We start from the raw sequence: 13,034 nt of genomic DNA, 5'->3' as shown, positions 1-13,034 counted from the left end.
TGGATAATTGCACACGGAAGGCGGTTCACACTTTTTTTCTTTTTCATCTTGCAATTTTGTTTAAACGGTTTTTGATGTGCTCCGCAGTTCACGGTTTGCCAAACTTTGGTCGTAGAATTGGATAATTATTGTTTACAAGCATATATGAAGATTGAAGGTACAGATACATATCATATTCGAAATCAGGTCATTTCCATCGGCATACAAGCTGAGTATACAACGAAGCCACAAATCGACCATCTGGAAAGCCACGAGCTTTTTTTGTACTCTTATTTTTTCAAGGGCACGGATCTATAGAACTATTACCCACACAGTATGAAACAATGATAGATCATAAGGTTGCTTCTTACAGTCAATCGATTTAAGATTTACCTAAAAAAAACAACTCTTATATTTTATAATTTTAAATTAGGAGAAAATACGGAAATACTATCCGTCAAAATGAAAGGCAAACATAATGAATATTTACCATGAAACAAATCTCAACTGGTAGACATTTGTATGCTCTTGCTTGATGATTCACAGATAGAAAAATCCACTGAAATTTACGCTAAAAATCATGCACATAAATGGAACGCCATTATTAGCGGAATTCCATACGAGATATAGCCTAAGTGTATACAATATTCGACGTGAATCGTCATTATTGCATACAAGTTGTATGCAATCTTGTTAACAAGAGGACAATTTCAGCGTAGAATAGCGTAAATTTTTGCATGTCAAGTTTTACGCGTTGTTTATTTTTCATTACTTTTTCTGTGTTGATATTCACTAAATATACGAGCTATAACCACAAAATTATTAATATAGAAGTAACATAGCCACCTTTTATTTTATTAGCAATGCAACTTCTATTGTTGATAATGAAATTGCTCTATTTGTCAACCATTCACCAGAGTAACTGTTAATGTATCGGCGCCATTTGTTTATAGTTTTCAGTAGAAAAAATCACGCATATTAAAGCGTTGTACGGTTATCTGGCTCAACTCAAATTTGAGTCAGACAATAAATAAGTTCGTGGTCTTTGTACTTTGAGTCATGTAGGCAGATAGAAAAAAAATTAACACATTTCATAACAAATTCAAAATAGGTATAATGCTACTCGGCTATCACACTTGATTTAATTCAAACGTTTTTTTTTCATGCTATCGTCGACTCATAGTTTGTGCGAAAATCATTTCGAAAATCATTCCGCGTGGTGATGATTGTGCTATATTCTGAAATGTGTTGATGCTAATGAAATCGTTTTTTTTTTGTATTTAACGATTTTATTTTCATAATATGTAGTGAAACAAATATAAGGTACACTGGGGGAAGTGGAAAAGGAAATACCGATAGTGCATGTTTGAATTTCGACATTAAACTGTCTTGGATTATCCCAGAAAATAATTATGTGTTGAGCTGCAAAATTCTTCTTAGTTCTACGGAAAAGATATTTGGAAAATGCACAAGAAATTCTTTGGAATTTCCAAGGATTTTTTTTCGTATTTTAATGAAAAGTTCTTTGGAATTTTCAAGCAAAAGTTTGCTTGGAGTTATTATTAAAAAAAATCGTAGCTTCAACAGAAAATTGTTCAAAATTTCCATGGAAAAAGATTTGAATTTCTTCCGAATTTTTTTCGAGTTTTCATTTGCAGTTTTCATGAAAACTTTACCTCGGCATTCTTCAGAATTTCTTCAGGAAATTTTCTTGAAATTTCGACAGAAAATTGATAGGAATTAGCATGCACATTATTTTTATTGTTATATTCCATAGGAAAAATTTCGCAATGTCCACTTAAATTCTGAAATTATCTATGGAAAATATTTTGAATTTTTATGGAAATTTTCCTGGCACTATAAAATGCTTTGGACTTCAGCAAACTTGGACCGACGTGGAATATTATAGGTCAGTGGTCACACTTGAACGGATTTGAAAAACCGAATTACTTATCAAGTGATTGATCTCTAAATTATTTCGTAAAGCGTCGTTTTGCATAGGGCCCTCCTTAGCCGTGCGGTAAGACGTGCGGCTACAAAGCAAGACCATGCTGAGGGTGGCTGGGTTCGATTCCCGGTGCCGGTCTAGGCAATTTTCGGATTGGAAATTGTCTCGACTTCCCTGGGCATAAAGTATCATCGTGCTAGCCTCATGATATACGAATGCAAAAATGGTAACCTGGCTTAGAAACCTCGCAGTTAACATCTGTGGAAGTGCTTAATGAACACTAAGCTGCGAGGCGGCTCTGTCCCAGTGTGGGGATGTAATGCCAATAAGAAGAAGAAGAAGAAGTCGTTTTGCATAACATATATGACATTTTTTTTTAATAAAAAAAAGTCTACATAGGCCCCAAGAATGGGGGAGGGGGTTTGGAAAAGTCTACGAAAGTCTACCAGGGGGAAGGGGGTTTGAAAAACTGAATATTTGATCTACGTGGTTTGCGCACAGCCTATAATGAGAATTACATAAAGTGTACAGTGAGAAGTGAGGAATGACACGCATTTCAAAAAAGTTAGAATTGAGAAATGAAAAGTGAAAAGTGAGAAGTGCAAAGTGTGAAGTAACAAGTGAGAAGATAAAACTGGGAAGTAATAAATAAGCAGTGAAAAGTGAGGAGTAAGAAGAGGGAGTGAGAATGAAAAGTGAAAAGTAAAAAGTGAACAATGAGAAATGATAAATGAGAAGTGAAAAGAGAAAAATGTGAAGTAAAAATTGAGTGCGAAATGAAAAGTGAAAAACAAGAAGTGAAAAATGAGAAGTGTGAAGTTAGAAGTGACAAGTGAGAAGTAAGAAGTGGAAAGTGAAAGTAATAAGTGAGAAGTAAAAGTTGAAAAGTGAAAACTGAGAAGTAAGAAGTGAAAAGTAAGAAACGAGAAATGGGAAATGAGAATTGAGAAGTGAAAAATGAAAAGTGAAAAGTAAAAAGTAAAAAATGTGAGAAGCGAGAAGTGGGAAGTAATAAGTGAGAAATGGGAAATGAGAAGTGGAAAGTGAGAAGTACGAAATGAGAAATGAGAAGTGAAAAGTAAGAAGTAAGAAATGAAAAGTGAGAAGGGATAAGTGAGGGTAAGGGAGAAACAGTGATGAAAAAATAATTCCCAAAATTCAATTATCGAGCCATCCCGCGAATTCGAAGGAATGTATACGGGCTGTGTTTCTCATGCTAAATCGCATCGTTTCACTCATTTGCCAAACAATTGTTTCGCTCCAAAATGCTTTTAAAACCAATTTAAAGGTATTTTTTTGTTTACACGTACAAAAATATCCAATTAAAAAATTCACTGTTTGTAACATAGAGGAGGGTACTATATACACTGAGATAATTTCGCATCTAAAATATATGTGCACTGCACATATATTTTTGCAATCAAGCTTTGCATATGTACTTTATTAATGCTGCACATAAAATTAGAAATTCTGCTACCCTTATATTTTATGTGCAAGCATAAATATAATTTAAATGCATGTGAAATATTTTTCATTGGCTCCTTTTAATATATTTTATGTGCGGCAGCCAATATTAATCATTAGACCTGTTATTAAAACCGTTTCAAGCTGACTTTGTTTTTTTTCTCGAATTTTACAAAAATAAGAATTGCGCAGAGATGAAAATATTTATTTTAGATATTCGCAGTGTTGCAGTTTGGGAAACAAGATGTTTTTAACAAATTTTAATTTAAACCACTCTCTGGAACCTTCCATTTACTGGGCGAAATACGACAAGGAAACCTTCTGGCTCAACGAGATAGTTGATGATTTTTCCGCTGCAGGAACCCGATGAAGACGAAGATGCTGCGCGATTATTCGCGTTTTTGAATTATGTTGCAAAAACCAGCCAATCCGTTGCTATTTTCAGTGATGGCCATCGTAGAAACATGCCCCTTTACTCTTGATATTGGCAACGTTTTTGGGCACCAAACACTATTTCGAATACTTTAAACTGAACCTATTCAACGGCTTCCGGAGATCCGAAGCTTCAAGCAGTAATTTCGAATCGGACCAACCACAATCGTGAAGCTTCAATATGATTCTTCATCTCATCTCGAATCATTTAGTTTGTTCTCACGATTCGGTGTTGATAATCCGAGAGCGAAAGTTAGCGAAGCGACAACAGCTGCCGAAGGAGGATAACTCTTCCGGCAGCTGTTGTTGCTTCGCTAATTTGCGCTCTCGGATTATCAGCACCGAAAAACCAATGTTTGCTTTATTGGAAATTCTGGGTCCTCTGTGCTGAATGAGTGGATTGAAGAAGATGTCTATTGCCATTCGTCGACAGATCTTCCAGCCGGTGTTGACTGCTGCGGAAACATGCGGCGTTTCGCGTAGAACTGAAGTTCGCAGAGGTTGCAGCCCAAATAAGCTATTCATTACCAGCAACCAGCAAGCGGAATACGCGGCATATGTAATTTAGAGTTCTATAATCAAAAAAATATTTATAGAAAATTGGATAACATGTTTGTTTTTTAGCTTACGTTTTTTGTCCAGTCCTTATAAGTGGATACAATACATGATTGATCGCTGCCCAACTCTTATGCACAATTTTGTGGCAATGTTTTCAATAACTTTATAAGTAAAATAAACATGAATAAGGAAACATTACCTCTAATTAACTACACTTAAATGCAAAGAATGCAAGACAACTTTCTAATTCGCTCCTCCGCCATTTCGGTGATTAATAATAATAATAATCATTTATTGAAACGCTTTTGATTTTTATGTGTGCGGATTGATAGCTGGTCACCTATGGGTAAATACATTTAAAAATTATCCTCAAATCTAATAAATCATAAATGCTTGACATCCGTTTTTCATATGTTTCCTTTTAAATTCTATTGGCAATGAATAGACTTTAAATGCTGCACATAAAATTGAGTTTAGGAGAGCAGATTTGCTTCTATATGTTTCACGCACATAAAAAATATTGTGGATTTGATTTCAGTGTATGTCATAGACTCATAGGTATGAGGTGTCTTTGGCAAAGTGGCTTGAAATACCATCCGCAGAGGCGCGGCCACGTTCCGAGACGTGGGTAATTCCAAATCTGGATTATCAAATCTGTAGAAAACTTTTATGGAATTTCAGCGACTTTCCGGAGATCCTCTCGGATTTCAGCAGATTTTTTCGGTCATCCTCAGATAAGTTATAAAACTCCCTATGACTATTAGGACAATCCTTGCATTCCCCCTGTTTATAGAACATTTCTAAAAAGCATGTTGTAGCGAGCAGAAGTAATACACGTCTTATTTGTTTGACGGTTTATTCAGAATGATCTCACCTATTGTCTGTCATGTTACAACTGTAAATTTATTTATTTATTTATTAATTTCGTCAACCGTCGTAGACTAGTACATATAAATATATATAATTTTTCATTTCTTAATGCTAATATACATAAATTGTGAAATATTTAACATATATTTATAATAAAAATTAACTAGAGATTAAATAGTACAGATAAAAAATGTTATATCTTTTGTCTTATGTGTTGCGATTTCGAATTCTATTAAAATATGTTTTAAGATTCTGCCGAGACATTGTGAAGTCAATAGCTTCGCAGTGTTGGTTGTAAATGTCCATTATTCGATTTAAAGGTCCAAATTTGGCATAATTTGTTCGATGATAGTTTGTTATAAATAAGGTACGATTACGAAGTTGCCTTGAAGGAATATAAAAATTTAATTTTGATTAGATTTCAGGTGAATCTCAACACGTTGCGAAACGATATCATTCACGAAAGAAAACAATGCTATTTCACGCCGCTCTTTCAAAGTCTGTATGTCAATAAGCATGCAGCGTGCTTTGTATGATGGGAGTGGAAATGATGTCCAGCCTAATTTACGAAGCGCAAATAGTAAAAATTGCTTTTGTACAGATTCTAATTTCTCTTCGTGCGTGATTGAGAAAGGAGACCATACAATACTGCAATATTCCATTGTTGATCTAACATAAGCTACATAAAGTGTTTTAATTATATATGGGTCATGAAAGTTATAGCAGAAACGCTTTATGAACCCTAGCATGTTATTAGCCCTGTGAATGATTGTGTTGTAGTGGTCTACGAAAGAAAGTCCTTTACTTTTTCACATTTTTCCACATTCTGATTCCCTAATGCGATTGAAATGTTTGGTATTATTCTTTATCTGCAAAATGATATTAAGCTGCATTTCTTTACATTCAGTTCTAATAGGCTTTTCTCGCACCATATGTAGATTTTGTCTATTTCATTGCGGAATACATTGATGTCGACTTCATTTCTTATTTCAAATGTTTCATGTCAATGACATTTTTACCAATTCCCAGTAGTGATTATGAATTCCTGTAAATTTTCTAAAATATTGGATGATTTCAAGCAATTATAACTAACTTCTAAGAATTTGAACCTTCAGAAATCTTCAAAAATTTCACTACGATCTACCAGTAAAGCTTATGATCGTCTAAGAATCTTTAAGGGTGTTCAGTACTATTTACGGGTTTTCAGAAATCTCAAGAACAATGTTACTCTGAATTTCAGACTTTTTTCTTTCTTACTTCTAAAATTTCTTGCAAACGTTAGAATATTTGTGATTCCTATAGATTGCAATAAACTCTAGAAGTTTTCAGAATTCTTCTTCTCATAGGCCTGCTACCGACATCCGGATGTACCACAATAATCATAAACTGCTTCATATTCGCATATTTCTGCGATTGTTCCATCATATCTTTGTCTAGTTTCTCAACGTTTGGAGATGAGCTCAGGAGTCTAGTGACTACCGCTTCTGTTTTATAGACAGGAGGTCTGATATAACTTTTCAAAATGAATGAATGAAAAGAATTTCTCAAAGACTCTGAGAAGCCTTTCAGAATAGATTTCTCCTTCACAATCCCTGGAAACCTTCATGATTGTCAGTTTAACCTCTTATAAACTTTCAAACCCCTGATTAACTTTGAAACGTTTAAATGATATCTTTATAGATCTAGAAATTGAAATAGTATTGATAGTATTAGATCTTTTAGTCTTCCATATGGTATGTTCTTACAATAATCATGGGTAGGACAATGCTTCGACTGTCCTACCCAGGTATTTTCATGCGTAGGACATGCCCTACTTGTCCCACCCACTCCCGGCGCTACTGACCATCCGCTACAACTTTCCTGAAGACACTAGGCTCGTATCTGGTTTCGATGGGTTAGCAAAATTTTTATATCACTTTTAGGTGGATTAATAATTTTACAGATTTTCTAAAAAAATAAGCGTGTTTACCCATTAAGGCCTTAAAGGCCAGGTATTTATCAGTTGAGTTGATATCCGTTACTCAAACCACTCGGACGTGTATTATTATGATTCCAGTTGAAAATCGAATTTCAAAGTCGCGAAACCCGAACGCGATTATTCGCGTTCATCTTGTAGCGCATCATTGCACAACTGGTGCACATTGTTCGCGACCAGATGCGGTATATAGCGCACAAGATGCGCAGTAATGAAACTTGCGACTAATAGGAGAAAAATTGATTGTCGTGGGTTCAAAAATTCAGTTTTGAGCTGCACATATAATACCTTCATCTCGTATTTCGGCGTGCTTTAGGATGAGTGTTAGAAAGAATACTCTGGTGGAAGACTTTGGCGTTCTTCTAGTGCGGCATGATGTAGCACAAGTGCAAAAGTTTTTGGAGAGCGAAATCCGCTTGAACCTCACGGATGTTAAAAGCATTCAGTTGCACAACACACGCAACTGTGTTTTTATTGAAATGTTTGAAAACGCCATACAAAAAAAAACGCATAATACAAAACTCGTTTTTGTTTGTAGAGAGAGACATTTCAAGATCCCTGTATATGTGAAGAATAGCGAGGCAGTGACTGTCCGAATACAAGACCTCCAACCGTTCACTCCTCACGCGAATGTAGGTGAATTTATGCAGCAGTTTGTTGATCAATTATTTAGCTCTTTTTTAGTAGAATGTTTTCACTGTCATAAGACGAGTTTAGTACAATTCCATTTAATTCCACCACCTCGTATTATTTTTACATATACATATTTCGACCTCAACTGTAAGGTCGTCTTCAGTATTTCGTACTTGACTCGACTTCGAGTTATTTCTATCCAAAGCGAGAAATGGAAACATTATTTTTTTGGAGTTTCTAACGGAGTGCCAGGACTCAAGCATTTCATACCATCATTCATAGCCATCGGAAAGGTCATCTGCTTAGTGACTCACCTAAATCAGCCTAAAACTTGTAGGTGGTGTACTAAGCCAATACATCTCCAACAAAAATGCCTAAAAGCCACGAATGCAACCATGTCGGAGAGCCTCGAAACTACAGCAGCAAGAACAAATCCACATCCATCCTCAGCAAGTAAAACAAATTTCACCGGAGGCAAATTTCCACCTCCGATGAACAACAAACAATCACACATCGATAAGTACAGAGATGCCCAAATGCACTCACTAAGACCAAAACGAGGCCGACTACAAATGTTGCTCCCATGTGTTTTCAAATAGGCGAGATTTATAGGACTTATGGAAAATTTAATGTTTGAGCCCATTTAAAATATATGGGTACAAAAATCTGTAAAGCTGTAAACTTTTCTTTAAATTGGTCAGGCTTTTTTCACTTATCGCGAAGAAATTGCATACATCCCGCCTTTTTGGAAGTACATGAGACCAAAATCAGTGGACAAGATTTACTTTCAATATCTTTCTTTCTTTTATTTAGTTAACATCTAAACAGATAACACTGAATCAACAATTTGACGCCACAATGCACGGTTCGAGGCCGCATCTCTCCATCCTCGAATACGCCCTACACTCGCTAAGTCGTTCTGCACCTGGTCTGCCCATCTCGCTCGCTGCGCTCCACGTCGTCTCGTACCTGCCGGATCGGAAGCGAACACCATCTTTGCAGGGTTGCTGTCCGGCATTCTTGCAACATGTCCTGCCCATCGTACCCTTCCGGCTTTAGCTACCTTCTGGATACTGGGTTCGCCGTAGAGTTGGGCGAGCTCATGGTTCATTCTTCGCCGCCACACACCATCTTCTTGCACACCGCCAAAGATGGTCCTAAGCACCGTCTCTCGAATACTCCGAGTGCTTGCAAGTCCTCCTCGAGCATTGTCCATGTTTCATGTCCGTAGAGGACAACCGGTCTTATAAGCGTCTTGTACATGACACATTTGGTGCGGTGGCGAATCTTTTTCGACCGCAGTTTCGTCTGGAGCCCGTAGTAGGCCCGACTTCCACAGATGATGCGCCTTCGTATTTCACGACTAACGTTGTTGTCAGCCGTTAGCAAGGATCCAAAGTAGACGAATTCCTCGACCACCTCGAAGGTATCCCCGTCTATCGCAACACTGCTTCCTAGACGGGCCCTGTCGTGCTCGGTACTTTGTCTTTGACGCATTCACCACCAGTCCAACTTTTGTTGCTTCACGTTTCAGGCGGGTGTACAGTTCTGCCACCTTTGCAAATGTTCGGCCGACAATGTCCATGTCATCCGCGGAGCAAATAAATTGACTGGATCTGTTGAAAATCGAACCCCGGCTGTAACACCCGGCTCTCCGCATGACACCTTCTAGCGGAATGTTGAACAACAGGCACGAAAGTCCATCACCTTGTCTTAGTCCCCGGCGCGATTCGAACGAACTGGAGTGTTCGCCCGAAATCTTCACACAGTTTTGCACACCATCCACCGTTGCTTTGATCAGTATGGTAAGTTTCCCATCGAAGATGTTCTCGTCCATAGTTTTCCATAGCTCTGCGCGGTCTATACTGTCGTTTGCCGCCTTGAAATCAACGAACAGATGGTGCGTTGGGACCTGGTATTTACGGCATTTTTGAAGGATTTGCCGTACAGTAAAGATCTGGTCCGTTGTCGAGCGGCCGTCAACGAAGCCGGCTTGATAACTTCCCACGAACTCGTTCACTAATGGTTACAGACGACGGAAGATGATCTGTGATATCACTTTGTAGGCGACATTAAGGATGGTGATCGCTCGAAAGTTCTCACACTCCAGTTTGTCGCCTTTCTTGTAGATGGGGCATATAACCCCTTCCTTCCACTCCTCCGGTAGCTGTTCGGTTTCCCAGATTCTGACTATCAGTTTGTGCAGGCAAGTGGCCAAGTTTTCCGGGGCCATCTTGATGAGCTCAGCTCCGATACCATCCTTTCCAGCTGCTTTATTGGTCTTTAGCTGTTGGATGGCATCCTTAACTTCCCTCAAGGTGAGGGCTGGTTGGCTTCCATCGTCCGCTGAACTGACGTAGTCATCTCCTCCGCTGCCTTGACTTTCACTGCCTGTACTCTCAGCGCCATTCAGATGTTCCTCGTAGTGCTGCTTCCACCTTTCGATCATCACCACACGTTCGTCCGTCAAGATGCTCCCATCCTTATCCCGGCACATTTCGGCTCGCGGCACGAAGCCTTTGCGGGAAGCGTTGAGGTTCTGACAGAACTTGCGTGTTTCTTGACACCGGTACTCGCACTCCGCTTCTTCCAGGCGGCATCTCTTCTCCTGAAAAAGCCAGGTCTGCTCTCTCCGCTTCCGTCTATAACGTTTCGCGTTCTGCGGGGTATCTTGCTGCAGCGCGACCGCCCACGCCGCGTCCTTCTCCTCCAGAATCTGTCTGCACTCTTCGTCGAACCAATCGTTCCGTCGACTTCGACCCATATACCCGACGTTGTTCTCCGCTGCGTCGTTAATGGCTGCTTTGACTGTATTCCAGCAGTCCTCAAGAGGGGCCCCATCGAGCTCACCCTCTTCCGGCAACGATGCCTCGAATTGCCTCGAATTGCCTCAGAATTGAATAAGTTTTTCATCTTGGTCAATAATAGAATCTTTAATGTATGTTTGAGTGGATAACAATGAAATTTCCAAACACTATTTTTAATATTGAAAAATACGTAATATTATGTTCCTTCGTGTTTTTGTCTGTGTACCTTTGAAAGGTGAAGTATTCGAAGTATAGTATGTTTCCACAACTATAAAAGGTTATGGTGGTGGTGATTTACTCTAAAATATTTCTCTACCTTCTTCACGGCAAATGAAAATTAAGCTGTGCGAGTGTGTTTCTCCCGTTTTTCACCGAAATGTCAGCCTAGCTATCGACATGTAGTTCAACAGAATGCATTGAAGCGACGATCAAAAGGCGGCTGTCGAAACGCATAGTAAATTTGAAAAAAAAGAAGGTTTGCGCTGATAAGTGTGCTCGAACCCATCGATTTCTGGAAACGGATCTAATTCTCAATAATTATGAAATTGTAACATGAGGTGCTTGGCTCCGTTATGCCTTTTAACGCTTGAGCCTATAAATACATATACAATATAAAAAACCAGGTGTCTCTTGGATGGCCAAGAATATATGTATACTGTGAACGAATTATATTTTTTGCATCACTAGAGAAGGTTGACTACAAAGCCAAAGAATACTTTTGGAAAACCCTACCGCAACAGTTGAGTTTGACAAAAAAAGGCGCACCAAAATACAACAAATCTCTCAAGGGACAAAATACTCAACAATAACTGCTCCCTAGCGCCGCCTATTGGAAGTAGTACTCATTATACTAAGCACCGCCTTGTGATCCTGGATATCCTAGACAACTTGGCCGAATACAACTTGAGTACAAGGATCTAAGGCTAAGGCAATATTTAACACATATAGGAATAATGCAAGCCCACTAGCGCCACCTACCGTGGACCCCCGGTAATATGACCGTTTTTAATCTGAACACTTTTAAATTTGACCCCCGTTGGTTTGAACATTCTTCAAATTAAAAATGGTTCAAACGTCATTTAGAATCGAGAAAAGAAAAATGGAACATCATGTAATGGTACGCAGAATCGAAACAAACCAGCAAAGAAAGCCAGAAACAAGTTTTTCTAATGTTCATAGAGTAACCAGAAGTCCAAATTAAAATGAACCTCGTTAATTTGAATGAGGTACCGTCCAAATTATCGGGGGTCCACGATTTTTGTAAAAAACCTTATTACTTTTCCACCTGCCGAACTTGCTAAAGTTTTAATCTATGCAAATCCCAATTTTTTTACAATGTAGAATATTCCATACATTGCGTAGTCTAAAATGATGATTTGAAGCATACCACCACCTAGCGACCAAATTCTAAACTAATCAATGTCTCAAGTCAACGCCTTCCTGCACAAGAGGTGCAGTTTAAATAGGTTAGGATTCTCATATCTAAGTAACATAGGCATGAAATATTATTGATTTCGTACTCTGTTTACGAAAATCCCTCCGGCTTAACGGGTAACGGCTTAAAAGACGATTGATTTTTTTCCTATACATCCCAAAAAGTCCAATATTGGTCAAATTAAACAAAAAGTTATATGTAACAATTTCAATTTGAGGTAAATATGACTCCAGAGCAGTTTTTTGATAAAAGTACTCTACAGCGCATTTTTTTCAAGATTTTTCAAGCGAGTTTGTACCAAGAAGGCAGATCTCGACAAGTTCAACCAAACTATCAAAAATTAGGATAATTATTGGTTTAATTTTTTTCATATTACCACAGAGCACAGACAAAAGGTTAAACAACTTAACACATTGATAATCGATCGGTAGTTTCTGTGAAACGCTCAATGCTGCATGCCGGTCAGTGCAATGGTGCTGCATGAACTTAGTACCATATGATATTAACCAAGGAGCTTTCCTGCACGCGACTTACAAACCGACAGCCGATCAACCTTGAAGCGGTCTCAAAGACTCAATACGGACGCATATAACGCCATATGTGCGAAAAAAAACTGCAATTCGCCAACAGGACAAGTTGTTCTGTATGCAAAGGCAGCTAGTCATGGCAATTAAATAGTGAGCTTGTTTATCACAAGAAAGCACTATCAATGATATTTATAAAGTGAATAGGGGAAGGTGGGTAGACTTGATCCCCGGGGAGACTTGATCACCCCCTGTTTTATCGAAAACTAAAGTAGTTTTGTTCTAGCGTATTTTTTAGTATAGATCTTCTAGGCAAATGACCTTTATGTGGTGAGTTATTTTTTGGATTGATAGCCTTATTAATTCTGCAGGGCGGTTTGTATGTTTGGACCTTCCTGAAGATATTTTT

The sequence above is a fragment of the Armigeres subalbatus genome, unplaced genomic scaffold, assembly GCF_024139115.2.
Source record: "Armigeres subalbatus isolate Guangzhou_Male unplaced genomic scaffold, GZ_Asu_2 Contig1400, whole genome shotgun sequence".
NCBI lineage: Eukaryota > Metazoa > Arthropoda > Insecta > Diptera > Culicidae > Armigeres > Armigeres subalbatus.
This window is presented reverse-complemented; position numbering follows the sequence as displayed.